We start from the raw sequence: 632 nt of genomic DNA, 5'->3' as shown, positions 1-632 counted from the left end.
CATGGGCAGGTGGACTCTCAACCACTGTGCCACCAGGGAAGCCCCTCATTGTAGTTTTGATTTGCATTTCTTTAATAATTAGTGATGTCAAGCATCTTTTCATGTGCCTCTTGGCCATCTATATGTCTTCTTTGGAAAAATGTATACTTAAGTCTTCTGCCCATTTTTTTATTGGGTTGTTTGTTTTTTTAATATTGAGCTGCATGAGCTGTTTATATATTTTGGAGATTAATCCTTTGTCGGTTGATTTGTTTGCAAATACTTTCTCCCATTCTGAGGGGTGTCTTTTGGTCTTGTTTATAGTTCCCTTTGCTGTGCAAAAGCTTTGAAGTTTCATTAGGTCCCATTTGTTTATTTTTGTTTTTATTTCCATTACTCTAGGATATATGGGTCAAAAAAGATCTTACTGTGATTTATGTCATAGAGTGTTCTTTCTATGTTTTCCTCTAAGAGTTTTATAGTGTCCAGTCTTACATTTAGGTCTCGAATCCATTTTGAGTTTATTTTTGTGTATGGTCTTAGGGAGTGTTCTAATTTCATTCTTTTACATGTAGCTGTCCAGTTTTCCCAGCACCACGTATTGAAGAGGCTGTCTTTTCTCTGTTGTATATCCTTGCCTCCTTTGTCATAGA

Source organism: Lipotes vexillifer, unplaced genomic scaffold, assembly GCF_000442215.2.
Source record: "Lipotes vexillifer unplaced genomic scaffold, Lipotes_vexillifer_v1.1 scaffold911, whole genome shotgun sequence".
Classification (NCBI taxonomy): domain Eukaryota; kingdom Metazoa; phylum Chordata; class Mammalia; order Artiodactyla; family Lipotidae; genus Lipotes; species Lipotes vexillifer.
This window is presented reverse-complemented; position numbering follows the sequence as displayed.